Source organism: Erythranthe guttata, chromosome 11 (genome assembly GCF_056151865.1).
Source record: "Erythranthe guttata isolate IM_541 chromosome 11, IM_541, whole genome shotgun sequence".
NCBI classification, from domain to species: Eukaryota; Viridiplantae; Streptophyta; class Magnoliopsida; order Lamiales; family Phrymaceae; genus Erythranthe; species Erythranthe guttata.
The window spans coordinates 14,604,162-14,620,762 of record NC_142543.1 but is presented as its reverse complement, the minus strand read 5'-3'; the positions used below and the strand labels follow the sequence as shown (position 1 = coordinate 14,620,762).

The 16,601-nt window shown below is 29.9% G+C and overlaps 1 long non-coding RNA gene across 2 annotated transcripts; it reads left to right on the top strand.

Annotated features, from left to right (window-relative positions):
• The first annotated feature begins 12,996 nt into the window (after nucleotides 1-12,996).
• LOC148767062 (uncharacterized) lies at nucleotides 12,997-16,276 on the top strand. 2 transcript variants are annotated; one of them, XR_016034492.1, is made up of 4 exons: nucleotides 12,997-13,058; nucleotides 13,520-13,648; nucleotides 14,325-14,412; nucleotides 15,205-16,276. It is a non-coding gene; the product is annotated as an uncharacterized LOC148767062 (long non-coding RNA). The 2 variants fall into 2 exon arrangements; XR_016034493.1 differs by lacking the exon at nucleotides 12,997-13,058 and adding an exon at nucleotides 13,087-13,414.
• Nucleotides 16,277-16,601: the final 325 nt, after the last annotated feature.

The window sequence follows — 16,601 nt, the reverse complement described above, 5'->3', positions numbered from 1 at the left end:
TTTGAATATTTAGCTTATATTTTTTTTTTTTTGGTAATGAAGGAACTCCCAGCCAACCATATAGGTTCACTCAATAAACCTGCACTATCGTATAATAGCTTGCAAACAATATGAGAGACGTAAACTACACTAGGTTAAACATGTGTGACAAGCTCTGCCTAACGACTGTTAGCAAGGGCATTCGAACATGGGTCAATTGACACATACTCACTTGCTCCAACCGCTTGGTCATCCCTTGTGGGACAAATACTTAGCTTATATCTTATATTGTTTGGGGTTTATTGCATTTATCACCCATGTGTTTACTCTAATTGTTAAAAAAATCCCTGTATTTTAAATATTATCAAAATACCTCTGTAGACCAATTTAATAAGCAATCTACCCCTTAAAACATACTATTCAGGAGGATCTGTGGTAAAAAAATGAATAAGAAGACTTTTGATTTTTATATTTATAACACAAGAAGTTTTGACCAATTCGGTATAAGAAAGAGTTACTAAGTGCAATATGAAGTCTTCAACACGCTTTGTTAGTTGGCATGACTTGCAGTTGGTTGATTATTTAAAATAATTAGATCTCATTTTTTAAGTGTGCTCTCAAGATGAGAGTTCGTTTTCTAACTAGATTAGATCCTTAAATGATCTCTCTCTCTCTCTCTCTCTCTCTTGTCGGGGATCAGGCACGTGTACGCAGCGGAAAACAAAAATTTTATTTTATTTATATAAACTAATTTATATAAATAAGCATGTGCACAATAAATTACAATTAATTGCGTACAATTTCACTTCCAATCACCGACAAACATGCTCGCATATATATATATTTAATTTAAATAACATAAATTAAATCATCATAGCATGCTCGCGAAATTAAAAAAAAATAATAATCATGCTCAACGAACGATTCACATAAAAACATAATCGAACATTTAGATTCATGTGATTCAATAATCAATTAACATACATTAATTTCAATTAATATAAATTAATTAATATATGTATATTAATTAGGGAAAACGATATCTTACCCTTGAAGCGTGAATCGAACGAAGACTCGAGAAGATGGCTAGTTGCTCTTCCCACTCCTATTGATCCAACCTGTTTGCTGATCTGAAATTACAGCCTTGCTCCGACTTCAATATCTCCATTATTATTTACTAGATGGACCATTCCTTCTGGAAGATTGTATAATTATGAGTCTTGAAGCTTCTGTCAAAATTTCACCTTCATCCAATCATTGGTTGATTTATGGCGAATTTTCTCGAGGGACTGCACAGAAAATCCGAGAGCAGTTTTTCAGAATTGTCTTCTCGCATCACCGGCTTGTGGCGGCTCGTGGGGACGACCCTGGTGGCGGCATAATAATCTTCCTCCTCTTAGGTTTCACCTCGTATATTCAATCCACTATCCACGCAGCACTAGATACGCGATAGGTTAAGTACAACGAAGAAGAACAAAGGGAAAAGGAAGATGTCGATGCGGCGGCGACTGGCGGCGGCGCGGCGGCTAGTGGCGGAGGTAGGATTTCGGCTGCAAGGTGGACGGCCGTGGTTTCAAGCTTTTGTTATGTCGTTTTTGTGTTTTTTTGTGTATCTTTCACAAGACATATAAATCCTATTTATATGCTCCCTGTGAAAACCCTAGCAGGCCTTAAGTTGGGCTAGGCCCAACAGCTTAAGTCCACTCTCTTTCTCGGCTCGTTTCTAACAAACGAATGCTCGCAAAAATATAACAATTATATTTTGACGATGAGCACAAATTTTCGTCGATACGAGTACCACTTTGCAATTTACCAATTTCCGAAATTGGAAACCCTAATCGTGAAACTTCCCAATATAGAAAGTTGACTAAATTTCCGTCGGATCTTTTCCTCTACTTATTCTCATCCGTAATTAACAATTACGAATGTTGGACTCAATCACATTGACTTCCAATTACACTAAGATTAACTAATTAATCTTAGCTCGTTGCATTAAGGATCTCAAGTACACGAGCAGTGTGACCCTCGATGGTTCAGGTGTAAGCTAGCCATGGGCCCACATCCCATTGTGGTTTAAACTCGTCCCTATAGTTACAATTAAGATTGGCGTCTAGCAACTACGCGTCGTGATTCCCTAGATACAAATGAATTGCCTGCAAGAACCTTGTGATATAGTTAACGTACAATACGATTCCTTCGATGCATATATCCCGATTGAACTAGAGGCATTGGCTCGTCGAGACCTCTTTATGAGTTCAATAATTGTGTGGACGTTCTTGATTATATAATCCGTTCGTGTTTGACTTAGAGAAACAAATTTCTCTAATCACGACACTTTCAGCTATGGCCACAGACTTCATGGATTATAAATCGCAAGAACACACAGGATATCCATGACTAATCAAGCTATCGAATCTCCTACTACAATGCACAGACCTCCCACTAGATTTCGGACTGCACGAACACTGGCCCTTGGGACGGTCCTCGGTGGAACTCAGGGACAGGTCACGATACAGTTGGTCCTCTAGTGAAGTCACAGTGATGTATGGGTCCTAAGGATTAATGGTGTACAACTATATCATAGAAACCTCTACTCGATTATTGGGAACCACTTAGAGATGTCTAGATTGAAGGAGTTTAGTGAACTCATCAACTTATGAGCACCCACTTATGTATGCCGATGTCCTAACACCGTTGACTGATGAGACGTAGTACACATACACTAAGTGCTAGTCTCGAATGGGAAAGGTCGATTTCCTCATTAGTGGCGTAACCCGTTGACTAGGAACCACGTTTAACAGTTACTATACTTGAATAAATAATCTCACGATTCTACTAGATCTATTTATAGTAATTAAGTAACTGTAAGGACAATATCTATGCTTATGCAAGGGACAAATATATAGAATTTCAAAGGGGTGTTTTATCATAATTACGAAATAGATTATTTACGAGTAGCGTGAGAAAACACAACAATTAGTTGGCTCTTCGGTCACCTACTCTAACATCTCTCTCGTATAATTTTTTTGTCAAATAAAAAATATGAGTACCGACCTTTCAAAAACCTCTCTCACATAATTAGGGTACTCAACAAGCGAATTAATTGTAAGTTTTTAATGGTTCAATTTGTTATCCATGTTTAAAGTTATTCTTTGGTAATTTTGTGCGTTGACAAATTCAATTGCATTACCTAACATAAACCCGTTTTATTGTTCATACATAATTTTAAAAATATTAATTCCGTTACCGTAAATATTTTCTTGTTGGTCAAGGACCTTCCAAAAAACAAGTCCCATAATTTGAAGTTATTTTTGACATTGATTGTAAATTAATTTAAACTAATTACAAAAATTTAAATAATTGACATCAAGTATCAAAAAGTTAAATTACATGGAACATCAATATAGTAATTAAATTGTTATCCAAATTCTTGAAATATGAAGTTTTAACTACATTTACGGGTAGAAATCGGATTGAACGGATCGAAAATGGCTTTTCGGAAAAATTTCATATTTTATCAGAAGTTAAAATGGGTTGCAATTTCTACTCAAAAAATATTGGAATTTAAAAATCCATTCTGATTTCAAAATGCCTCGGAATTGACGGAATTTCGGATTTTTTTGAAATTGCATTAATGTAAAATCTCTTAAAACAAATTTTGACATAATGGGAATTTTCACAATGTTTTCACTCTTTTTTAGAATTTTCTAGCAAAATGCATGAAAATTCAATAAATAATTCAACAAAAATACAATAAATAAAACCATATATGGAAAAAACAATGTGCAACACAGAGTTTCTTCTGATATAAGAAAAAATGCAACACATAGTTCTGATACAAATTAATTTTTTTAAGGTTTTTAGTTTATTAGGCCATTTTTTCTGTAATTTTATATACAATTCCAATTCCGTGACAATTTGTTTTGGAAAAAAATGAAATCGAAATGAAAAATACGATTCTAAATTCGGATATTTTTTATCGGAATCGGCTGAATTCCAAAATTCCATTCTTGACACCCCTAACTACATTGCAGTTTTTTTTCTTTTCTTTTTCCTTTTTTCTATTTTATGAGATATATGTATGATGATTTCTTTTTTGTCGCGGTATGTTTGATGATTTTAAAGTTATTAAAATATGTTAATGAAATGATGTTCAATGGTGCTAATTATAAATAAATAAAGATTGTCCTTACTAGCTTATCATCAAATCAAGTTAATTAACTGTTGAATCTTTAGTGCATTAAATATTATAATAATTAACAAGGATCACCCTATTAATTTGCTAAACTTAATAGGGTTAATTTTCTATAGGCCCTCCATTCTAAGATTATATAGGTCTTAGAGCTCGTTTGGCTAAACTTATTTAAAACATCTTATAAGCTCATACATCTGATAAGATGATTTAGGAGATGATAAACTGTTAGATCTAATTTCAAAAAATATTTTTTAAGGTATTTGAATACGTAGCGTATAAGTTACTTTTAGTTTTTATAAGTTGTTCAGGTGTTTGGAAATAAAAGATCTGTTTATCGCTATAATGACAAAAAAGTGCATGATGCCATTATGACAGTTAAACTTATTTGACTCAAATACTTTTGTTCCTAAAGTATTATTATACTATTTACAAATTAATTTTTCAAATAAAAATATTAATATAAAATTATATATTAAATAAACTAAATGATTTTTTTTTATGTTTGTGGATGTGATATTTGACTATTCTTTTAAAATAAAATGAAGTGTAATAAAATATTTTAATGAAACAGGTATGTGAAAGTTTTAATTTTTCATTCCATTAATATATTGATATTAAATAAAGGTTCGAAAAGAAATATAATTTTTTTGGATACATAAAAGAAATATAATTTATTATTGAGATAATAAGAATATTCGGGTATTTTTATATACATATAAAATATAAATAGAGAATATTTTTTTTACAATTATTATGATAATTGTATTTTAACTAATTATTAATCTTGATTACAAGAATACGTTGTATTGGTAAAATATAAATGTTATTAGTATTCATGTAATATAATAAAATATTTGAGGGTAATTTTGTATTTTGAGTGTTTTAGCAAAGAAGCAAATAAGATCTTCAAGAAAAAATGTGGGGTGGAGATATTTTTTTAAAAACATCTTATAAACTCTCTAACAGCTTATTTTTGGAAAAAATAAGATCTTTTCCAATTTTTTGACCAAACACTTTTTAACAACTTATAAGCTCAACATCTTATAAGATGTTTTTAGGAGCTTATAAGCTTAGCCAAACATACACTTAATCCAAGTCATAAGTCTTATTTTTCTATAAGAGCAACTCCAATGGAGGAATTAAATGGAGTATCAATGACAAAACATGCTTAATTATAAGTTCAAATATTAAGATGGGAAAATTACATTTTTCGTCCTCATACTTTACCCACTTTTTCAAAATTGTCCCTAAACATTTTGGAGTTACAATAGTAGTCCTTAATCATGCCATTTTTTGACAGAATTGGTCCGCCGTTAATTTTTGCCGTTAAGTTGGATGGAAAATGGCATGTGCCTCTCACATGCCTTCAATTTACAACACTACATGAAAATGGACTTTCAACAACACGCATTGCGTCTTGTTAAAACATATTTTTCATAATTAAAACTTGATTGAAATTCGAAATTATATAACTTCCAAACAAGCAAAATCGATATATATTGTTTTAAAATATTTTGAGAAATAATATTTAACCAATTGAAACATTGTTTTAAAAAATGAAATATTGCTTTCAAAATCAAGATTTTCGGAATTCAAATGTTTCAAAATAAAATAAAAATTCGATCCGAATAGGTGGGATAAGAAACCTCCATTTCAATCTTCACCCTAATTTAATAATGTAAAACTCGATAAATTATTTCAAAATATTTTTAGAAGTGTTGTCTAAAATAATAATATAATGTTTTAAAACCGGAATTTCTTGAATCCAAATGAAAATTATTGTTTTAAATAAAATAAAAATCTGATCGTAATAGGCGGAGTAAGAAAACTCCGTTCCAAATTTCACCCTTATTTAATAATCTAAACCTCGATATTTTTTTTCAAAATAAATTCAGAAATATTGTTTAAAAAATCATAATATTGTCTAAAGAAATAAGTTAAAATCGGAATTTTTGGAAATTGAATGAAAATATTATTTTAAAATAAAATAAAAATTCGATCAAACTAGGCGGGATAAGAAAACTCCTTTCCAATTTTCACCTATATTGAATGATTTAAAACTCGACATATTGTCTCACAATTGGAATTTTTGGAATTGACTAGAGGTGAAAATTGGAATGGAGATTTCTAATTCCCCAATTCCTATCGGTTTTTTTTTTTTTTGGTTAGAAACGATATATTTTAATTGAATTCCAAAAATGCCGATTTTGGAACAATATTTTAAAATTTTAAACTATATTTTGATTTTTTAAACAATATTTCCGAAATGAGTTGATATTTTTGGAATTTACGTGATTTCGTTTTTATATAAATTAATTAAAAATAATAATTATAAAAAATATGTTTTAACAAGACGCAATGCGTGTTGTTGAAAGTCCATTTTCATGTAGTGTTGTAAATTGAAGGCATGTGAGAGGCACATGCCATTTTCTATCCAACTTAACGGCAAAAATTAACGGCGGACCAATTCTGTCAAAAAATGGCATGATTAAGGACTACTATTGTAACTCCAAAATGTTTAGGGACAGTTTTAAAAAAGTGATTAAAGTATAAGGACGAAAAATGTAATTTTCCCCCATTTTGATACTTCAAACACACAAAAATTTCACTCCAATGGAGGCGTTAAATTAGTAATTTTTTTTATACTTTACCTCATGAAGTTGCAAATATGCACCTCAAAAAGAAAAGAATCAAATATTCCTTAATTTTAGAGCATCTCCAATGGAGGAATCAAATGGAGTATTAAATGATAAAACTTCTATTTTGATTCCCGAAATTTAAAATTTCTTCTCCAATGGAAGCCAAAGGGGTATTTTTTTTGATACTTCATCTCCTAGAGGTGCAAAAATGCACCCAAAAACACCAAGTATCAAATATTTCTAGAAATTAAAAACAGCAATTTCAACGTAAATTTTCTAACAAATTCCTATGGGATAGGAACCAAAATATATATTAATTTATGTTTAATACATTTTTTTAAAATAAAATAATTTATTTGATTCCTACGGGTTGGAGCATATAAGTTTTTTCGAAGTACCAAAGTATTATTCCAAGCATCAATTAAGGGTTTAGAGCAACTCCAATAGAGGCACTAAATGAGGTATCAAACTAAAAAACTACCACTTTGATGCTCTGAAATTAAAAAAATCCTTCTCCGATGGAGGCATTAAATGGAGAATTATTTTGATACTCAACTACCCCGAGGTGCAAAAATACTCCCTGGAAAATGAGGTATCAAAAATATAACCACCCAATTAACCTATCACTATTTGACACGTGGCATTTAAAAATATAATTATTCATATACTTATAATTTGATAATCTATTTGATACTTGTGGTTGGAGTGAATTTTTTTTCAAAAAGTATCAAAGTATTATATCAAGTATCGAATGAATATTTAATGCTCCATTTTGATATCTCCCATTGGAGTTGCTCTTAGAGCAACTCCAATGCTAAATATCAAAATTGGATTATCAAATGTTCATTTTATATTTAAGATATTATTTAAAATACATTTAAAACTCATCTACTCCAACCATGGTTATCAAATTTTATTATCAATTGGAAGTTTTTTGTTAATTTTATATGTAATTGCCACATGTCAATTTGTGAATGGTTGGTTAGGTGGTTATTTTTTTGATAACTCAATCTGCAGGAAGTATTTTTAGATTCAAAGAGGAGAAATATCAAAATACAAACCCATTTTAATAACTCCTTTGGAGAACAAAATTTTTAAACTTTAGGAGTTAAATGGTAGTTAAGAGATTTGATAACTCATTTAATAACTCCATTGGAGTTGCTCTTAGATGTCTCATTTTAATACCTACCATTGGAGTTGCTCTTAGGAACCACAATTTCAACGGAAAGTCTCAACAAATTCCTATATAATAGGGAATAAATATATCTATTAATTTATTTTTAATTCAATTTTATTCATATAAAAATGTATTTGATACTTATGGGTTGGAACACAAAATTGTTTTGGAAGTATTAAACCTGCTATTGTATTGTTAGTTATATTATGATTTTTAAAATGTATATTGCTGTTTGAAATTATAATTTGCACTTGCTATTACATTTTGCACTTGTTGTTTCCATATACACCTTTCATGTTATTATGTGCAATTGATGTACATGGTTTTTATTGGGTGTCGTGGTGTGCAAATTTTTTTATACATTCAACGGTTGATTCGATAAAGAGGAAGAAAAAAGTAAATGAATCGGAGTCTTCAATTAGAGGAAAGCAACGATCGAATCAAGCCGAATATGTTCGCACGGGAGAACCAAACAATGTGGAAGAGCTAACATATGGAGATAATAAACAACCACTTCTATTAATATTAGTTTTTTTTTTTTTCTTTTTTGGGAATAATTATGGAAGTTTTCAAATATTTTTTGGTTCTTTTCCTAAACCTCGTATTAAAGTTAATGTGTGTGTGGTTTTTGTTTTGTTTTTTTTTTTCTTCTTTTGTATTTTGCAGTTTCATAATTGACACATGCAACATATTTATTTGGGGTCAAAAAATCTAGATACTTAATGGATTTATTAAACTTGATTATATTAAATGAAATAAAATAATAAAAATAAATAATTAAATAAGTAAATGAAAATTATAACAATCAAATGAGCGGAAACAATTCTCTAGATTTTAATAAGGGCAACCTTACTTTTATCAATAAGATTTATTCTAGGGTTTAGCAGGAGCTACCTTACTTTTATTAAGACTAGATTTTTGGCCCGTGCGATGCACGGGATTGAAGTAAAATTAATAAAAAGTAAAGTTCAATTTAATCGACAAAATTAAGTTTCAATTCATTTTGATATTTTGCTATATATATTCATGATAATCCCCCATCCATAAATTTTTTTTGCCATATTTATTAATTTAACTTTATATTTTTTATGTAATATGGTTGTATATTTATCTTATCTCAATTAATGTTGAAGTTTAACGAATATTCTTCTTTATCACCCATAATAGACCTTAGTAAATTTACTGTAAATCAATGATGCCATTAAATCTTAAGAGTTTATCAGGAACAATTTTACTTTTATTAATAAGATAAGAACCAAATATTTTTCTAAACAATTAAATAATTTTTCCATCAAATTAATATTAAGTAAAAATGACAATTTTGGTGGGAAAAGATAGGCAAAATTGGAGCGAAAAAGTCTGGATACTAAACGGATTTATTAAACTTGATTATATTAAATATAGTATAACAATAAAATTAATTAATCAAATAAATGACAATTATAATTTATAACTATAAAATGAGTGGTAAGAACCAAATGTTTTTCTAAAAAAAAAAAATAATTTTTCCATCAAATTAATATTAAGTAAAACGACAATCTTAGTGGGAAAATATTATTTTTATTAATAAAATAAGAACCAAACGTTTATCTAAACAATTAAATAATTTGTCCATCAAATTAATATTAAGTAAAATGATAATTTTAGTAAGAAAATATATGTAGATTTGGGGCCATCAAGTCTAGACAGACTTATTATACTTGATTATAATAAATATAATAAAACAATAAAATTAGTTAATTAAATAAATGACAATTATAATTTATAGTGGGAGCAACCTTACTTTTATTAATAAGATACGTGGTTAGTGGATTTATTAACCTTGATTATATTAAATTAAATTAAATAAATAAATGAAAATTATGACTATCAATGGGAAAAATTTCCTAGGGTTTAACATGAGCAGCCTTACTTTGATTAATAAGATTAAAAAAAAAACTATTATAAAAAGAATTATTATAAAGAACAAAAAAAAATTAAAAAAATGAATTAAATTGTGATAAAGAACACAAACAATATATATATATATATATATATATATATATATATATATATATATATATATATATATATATATATATATATAAAGGAATTAATCTAATACTTTGGAAGAATCAAACAAAGAAAGAGGAATTGTACATTAATCCGGCAAAAAATATTAAAAAAAAGGAATTGTATTCTGATAAAGAACACAAAAAAATGTTAAAACAATATTGAATCTATATTATCCGACGAATGGAGATGATATCTAGCGCAGTGGAACGATCTCTGCCCCTATTGTTTTTAGAATGGAGAAAAATAAAAAACTAAACAAACCTCCGGAAAACTCCAGATATATAAACATTAACACATTCATCATATCCCGTTTCGACAAATCACATAAAATTGAGAAAAAACGGATGAAATTTATTGGATCGAGTTAAATCCAGAAAATTTGAGATTGAAGAGATTCAAAATATGTATGCATAGTTAGATTTAGGGAGAAAAATATGAGAAAAGAAGTAGGAGAGGCGGGTAGGATTTTAGAGAGATGTAGATTTGGGGTAGAAATCTGGAGAAAGAGAACTTGACTTGAAGATGGATACATAGATTCGGTGTGAAGAAAAGATGTGGATAATTCGGAGTATGAAGAGCCGTAAGATGAAGTGGAGTGGGTGGAGCACAAATCGCCGTAGGATTAGTTATGTGTGGCTCGATTTGCGCAGATTTTGGCGGAGTTGGTTGGGGTTGGCCGGATCCGGTGGTGGTGGTGGAATAAGAATGGTGGGTTGCCAAATTTGGGAAAGAAGAAATTGTGAAATAATGAAAGGGGGAAACAAAATTTTACACAAAAATGAAGAATATGGATATAGATGCTAGATTTGTAAAGAAGTAAAGAAAAAAAGAAAAAAAAAAAGAGGGGGGGAGAGGGGGGGGTGGGGGTGGGGGGGAGAGAATCGTGAAGGAGATGAAGTGGAGAGGAGAGAGATGAAAAGTGGAAGTCATGGGGAAGAAGAGGTAAAACAATAAACAAGGAAAAAATATTAGACATATTAAAGCTTAGAACTAATTAAATGAAAATTGTAATAATAAAATAATAAAAGTAAAAAATAATTAAATGATAAAAAATAAAAGTAAAAAAATAATTAAATAACAAATATAGCCATAAAATGAGCGGGAAAAATTCACCAGAACAACCTTACTTTCAACGAAAAAATATTAGACACATTAAAGCTTAGAACTAATTAAATGAAAATTGTAATAATAAAATAATAAAAGTAAAAAATAATTAAATGACAAAAAATAAAAGTAAAAAAATAATTAAATAACAAATATAGCCATAAAATGAGCGGGAAAAAAACCCTAGGGTTTCACTAGAACAACCTTACTTTTATTAATAAGATACGTATATTTTGGGTCAAAAAATATGCGTGCTTAATGGATTTATTAAGCTTGATTATATTAAAAGAAATAAAATAATAAAAATAAATAAATGACAATTATAACAATCAAATGAGCGGGAAAAATTCTCTAGATTTTAACAAGGGCAACTTTACTTTTATTAATAAGATTTATTATAGGTTTTACCAGGAGCAATCTTACTTTTATTAATAAGATACGTATATTTTGGGTCAAAAAATATGCATGTTTAATGGATTTATTAAACTTGATTATATTAAAAGAAATAAAAATAACAAAAATAAATAACTAAGGAAATAAATGGTAATTATAACTATGAAATGAGAAAAAATTACAGGGTTTACCATGAGCAACCTCACTTTTATTAATAAGATACGTAGATTTGGGGTCAAAAAATCTGGATACTTAACGGATTTATTAAACTTGATTATATTAAATAAATTAAAACATTGAAATTAATTAATTAAATAAATAAAAATTATAACTATTAAATGAGCTGGAAAGATTTATGGTTTTACCATGAGCAATAAAATAAAACAATAAAATTAATTAAATAAATAAATAAAAATTATAACTATCAAATGAAAAGTCTGGATATTTAACGGATTTATTAAACATGATTATATTAAAAATAATACAATAATAAAATTAAATAAATAAATAAATGACAATTATAACTATCAAATGAGCGGGAAAAAAATTCTAGGATTTACTAGGAGCAAGCATATCTTTATATATAAAAGAAAGGTTTTGCCCCGAAACCCTAATTCCGTTTTTGTGAAATATTTGTCACCCTAGGGTTAAATTAGTATTTTTGTTATTTGATAACTGAAATTTTCTTTACCATTTTATACGACATTAAAAATTACAACTGCCCCCCTTCGCTGAAAAACTTCTCACGTTCATAAACTTCTCCCCCACTTCTTCTATGCTCAATTTCGTGGTCCGATTTATCTTCCCACTTAACCTCTCCGGCAACTGACTTCTCTCCGGCAACTGACTTCTCTTTCTATATAAAGATTATTTTACTTTTCATCGATATGCTCTTCGTCGTTTAGAAAATGTATGTTAGTTGTACGAGATATTGTTCGCCCTTCATCTCTGCATCAATTTTGATGGAGTAATTTTTGATTTCTTACATCAATTTTCCGATTATAATCCATTTTTTGTTGTTTATTTAGGGAAATTATGATTTTTAAACAGCAGAATCAAGCCCCAAATTGCCGTTGGCAAATGATGTTGCCGCCGGGACAAAGCGCAGCCGTTTTTTGGTAGGAACAACTATTATTTCCCTGAATGCTACACAATCACAATCGCTGACATCTTTTGAAGAAAAGGTTAGAGATTTTTCAGTTTTAGGGTTTCATTTTTTGGTGCTTTGAATTCCTAAATAGATCAATGTTTAGAATTTAGATTCAGGGTTTTTGTCAAATAAATAATGTTTAGTAGGGTTTGAAACCTTATTTTTCTTGGTTATTTTGTTGAGATTTCCTTTTGTAATTGAATATGTTTGTTGAATTTAGGTAATCAGATTTTTTGTTTTTCATTTTTTTGTTCTATCCTCAATCATTTCCTGGCAATTTTGTTTGATGTTATGTTTTACTATTTTTTTTCTTCTTAGTTTTGCAGATGTCATAAGACTCGCATAAAGACTCATTAATTGAATACAGTGAGTATTTTTTACATGTCATTCTCTGTTCATTCTTCGCCGTTTCCTTCATCAACATGGAATTTTTTTCTTTTAATTTATTTTCCTTTTTGGATCAGAAAATCTTTCCTTATTACACACCAGGTCTGTCCTGCATTCCAAGTTGATGTCGATTTCGAGAGAAACAAAAATATTATCCTAATCAGCCCTGTGTTTGTCACGGTCATTATCTCCTTGGTTGATAAATTCTTTTTTATATTTCTTCTTCGTCTTCGTCTTCTTATGTAATTTGTCGACGCTTGAATATAAAACATCAGTCTGTCGTCGGCATCAAATCAAATTTATTGCTTACTATTTGACGACAACAATGCTATGCTGTACGTTTGTTTACTATTACTATTCCCGATTTTAATGTGTTGTTTTCATCATGTTTTTGCCAAAAAAATTGGATCGTTCCTCAACATATTATTGCGTACGTGCAGGTTTGTCGAAACACTTATCTGATGTACCACTCAGCCTAGAGGGCATAAACGGCTGGGCATACCATGACTTTGAGAACTGCAAAAAATCTTCTCCACGTTTGACGTTGACGTCTCTTCACATGTTTATAAGTAACATCCTCTTTAAATTTATTATTTGTTCTTACAATTTCTATCTCGATGGAGTTGCTAACGTTAACAGTATATTTTTGGGCTCCCTTAATATTTTTTAATGATATTACTTATGTTCTATTTTAACATCTCACCATCTCTCGCCTACTACGTTATTGTAATGGTTTTGAAATTTTAGAAATTTTACAATACTTTAGTTTTTTTTTTTCACAGTGTTTATTGTAGTTCTAATTCCTGTATTTTTTATTTAATTTCTCGAGATCATTGGCTTAAGTTGTCCTGTTAAGGTTTCCTGTCTGATTTGCTTTGGCTTATAATTTGCTTATCCCTTATGATCAAGTGTGACATACTTGAATGTTTGTGTTCTTATTATCTGGCTAGGAGTTGCGATAATGAAAATATAGTAAGACATTTTGCATTTTTTATTCAGATAGTGATTTTTTATTTAGATATTGATTTATTATGTTTTCTCACAATTTGCTTGAGTTGGTGTGTGGTACTTGATGTGTTGTCAAACTGGAATTCACGATTGCAGTAAGATAGCTTGCAATTCCATACTTGTGACATTATGTGTGCGTATGTGTTTCTTTATGAATCAATATTTCTATGTATATGTCTATTTGTTTTATATGGATTTGTTTTTATAAACTTAACATTATTTTTATTAATTCTGTAGGATTTCTTTATCATCTGTGGTAATGAATGATGTCACGTTTCTTTACAAAAATCATTGAAGAAACGAGTTGGAGATTAACGAATGAATGGTAATTTTTAAACCTTCTATTTTATTTATTTGTTTTCATTTTTCTGATACTGTTGAAGAGAACTAGCTTTCTTTTCGATCATTTAGATTTTTTATTTATCTTTATATATAAATGAAAGGTTTGCTCTGAAACCCTAGATCCATTTTTGTGAAATATTTGTAACCCTAGGGTTATTTTCGATATTTTTTGTTTATGGCAGTTTTAATTAATTTTTTGAATTTTTAATTCAGTTAATTTAATAGCAAATTAAATAAAGACCTAACCGTCCACTACTTTCTGTTTAACATGCACGCCCCAATTTTGTGTTACGGGCCTTTTTTTTTTTTTTTTTTTTTTTTTTGTGTTTTTCTCTCCTTTCAAAATGTTTTTCCTTACTTATCAAAAAAAAAATGTTTTTCCTTTAAAATCGGCTAATTGCATAGCAAATGAAACAAAATTTAACCATCCACTACTTCGGTTTTAATATATACGCGATCAGATTTTTTTTTTTTTCATTTATTTTTCCTTCTTGGTGTTGTTTTTTCTCTAAAAATTAAATAAAAAACTAAACATAATAAACACCGAACACGGATATTTACCCACGACGGCCACAACCCGTATCTAATGACTATGAGTAACTTCTCACAACTCTTCTTAAACTTAATGGGGGAATTGGACAAAGTGTAATAGTCGTCGTTCTTGGGAATCACGTGAAGAAACGGAGGCGGCCGAGGAGATTGGCATCTCTAATATGAAATTCCATCTGCGCTTCTATCAAATTCCCATTTTACAAAGAATTTATCATCAATGCAGGTTTTGTTTTCGGTTGGAATATTGTTTCATGTTGTTTCTCCATTCCCTTTGAAATTATTCCTACAAGTAAGTGCAACAAGTAAATATGAACTATTTGAGATTAAGATTAAGAGATTGAACTCTTATAGTCTTATTGCAAGATCAATTAAAGATGACAATTAACCAAGGGCATTTCTACTGGTCGGTCACCTGAAATAGGAGTTGGGTTCTCCTTTTCCATTTGCCAAGTTTTTCTTTCATTTTTATTCTGTTATTCTGTCATCTATTGTTTGTGTTGGTTTTTGGCATAATCTAGGATGTAATCTAACTTAGAGATGATCAGTTAAACTTACATTTTAGACAAATGATTATGTTATTGAGCTAATTGCAAATACATCCCCTGTGTAATCTCGAATTGGCAAATACCCCCTGTCAAAAAAAAACTCACCAACGCCTCCCTATGTAATCAAAGTCAATGCATCTAAACCCCTTAAGGCAATTCGTGTCTCTCACTCGCGGGCTGTGCGAATTTTTATGTTATTTCTAGGGTGAAATTTCATAAATACCCCTGTATAAACAAAAAAAAAAATCTGTCAGATTAAATTATAAATAACTATAATTTATAGGGCCAAATTGTGAATTTTAAAAATTTCAAAATTGCAAAATAAGGAACAGCTCCTCTTCCCCGTTTCATTTCCGCCGCCCACCTCCCAACCAGGAAAAGTCCGGCATCGCCGCCGCCTTCTGGCCCACCTAGCACCACCGCCGCCTTCTGGTCCATCTAGCACCACCGCCGCCTTCTGGCCCGTCTCGCACCACCGCCACCCACCTACTCCTTCAAATTGCTCTCCCTCGTCACCGCCGCCGTCTGACACCACCCATTTCTTAGTGAGAAATATAGGAGAGAGTTGTGTATGGGTGAACCGGTGGTGGTGCAAGAAGGGTGAGCCGGTGGTGGGGCAGCGGCGTGGAAAGAAAAAATGTTGAGTTGGGTGGTTGGTGGGGTGGGGTGGAGCGGGGAAGAAGAAGCTGATTTTCCCCCTTTTGGTTTTTTTTTTTTTTTTTTTTTTTTTTTTTTTTTTTTTAAATTTTTTTATGTAAATTAAATTGTAATATAAAAAATATATAAAATCTTTTAATATAACAGTATATGTTTAATTTTCTTTTATAATTTTTTTGTTTTTTTTGTGTAATTAAATTAATTTCAGAGTTGAGAATATTTTAAAAAATAAATATGTACAATATATATAAAATCATATATATTTTACTAATTGCTGAAAAAACTCGTAGGGTATTTTTGTCATTTCACTTTTAGTCAATGCCTAAAAACACAGAGGGTGCTGTGAGTTTTGAATTTGATTACACGAGGGGGCGTTGGTGAGTTTTTTTTTTGACAGGGGGGTATTTGACAATTAGAG